The 718-nt window shown below is 44.0% G+C and overlaps 1 protein-coding gene across 1 annotated transcript in view; it reads left to right on the top strand.

Annotated features, from left to right (window-relative positions):
• Positions 1-498, top strand: part of LOC116373427 (vacuolar protein sorting-associated protein 13B-like) — a 16,074-nt gene extending 15,576 nt beyond the window's left edge. Inside the window, exon 7 of the mRNA XM_031822016.1 lies at positions 1-498. This exon is cut by the window's left edge and continues 875 nt beyond it. The gene's annotated coding sequence lies outside the window, so the exon portion shown is untranslated.
• The last annotated feature ends 220 nt before the right edge of the window (positions 499-718 follow it).

Below are 718 nucleotides of genomic sequence, written 5' to 3'. Positions count from 1 at the left end.
TGCACTACTATAGACCAGGACCCACCCTAATCCCTACATAGTGCACTACTATAGACCAAGAACCAATGCCACCCTAATCCCTATATAGTGCACTACTATAGACCAGGACCCACCCTAATCCCTACATAGTGCACTACTATAGACCAGGACCCACCCTAATCCCTATATATAGTGCACTACTATAGCCCAGGAACCAATGCCACCCTATTCCCTATATATAGTGCACTACTATAGACCAGGACCCACCCTAATCCCTATATAGTGCACTACTATAGACTAGGACCCACCCTAATCCCTACATAGTGCACTACTATAGCCCAGGCCCCATAGGCCCCTGTGTTGGGAATAGGTTGCCATTAGGTCGTTTCACTCGTTGTCATATTGTCCTTAACCGAGTGTCTCCGAGCTCTTTATTCCTGAGTAACTGAGCTGTTTAAAGCTCTTAATGCTGAGAGCCTCCCTGACCGGGTCACGGTGTCGGTGGCGAACATGTCAGACGAGCCAGACGAACGCTCAGGAATAAAGAAATGGTTCATATCCTGTCCACCAAAATATGGTTGTGGGATTTGCTGCTTTTCAATGTTTTTTTTGTTTTGTAGAGGACGTAACACGCTACGATGAGATGTTTCAACATCAAATCGTTTAGTTCTGTGTATTTTAAGTCCAAGATCATTACCTTGTTATAAATTCTGTTAAAACACAGCTTTATGGAATATAA

The sequence above is a fragment of the Oncorhynchus kisutch genome, unplaced genomic scaffold (genome assembly GCF_002021735.2).
Source record: "Oncorhynchus kisutch isolate 150728-3 unplaced genomic scaffold, Okis_V2 scaffold4045, whole genome shotgun sequence".
Lineage (NCBI taxonomy): Eukaryota > Metazoa > Chordata > Actinopteri > Salmoniformes > Salmonidae > Oncorhynchus > Oncorhynchus kisutch.
This window is presented reverse-complemented; position numbering and strand designations above follow the sequence as displayed.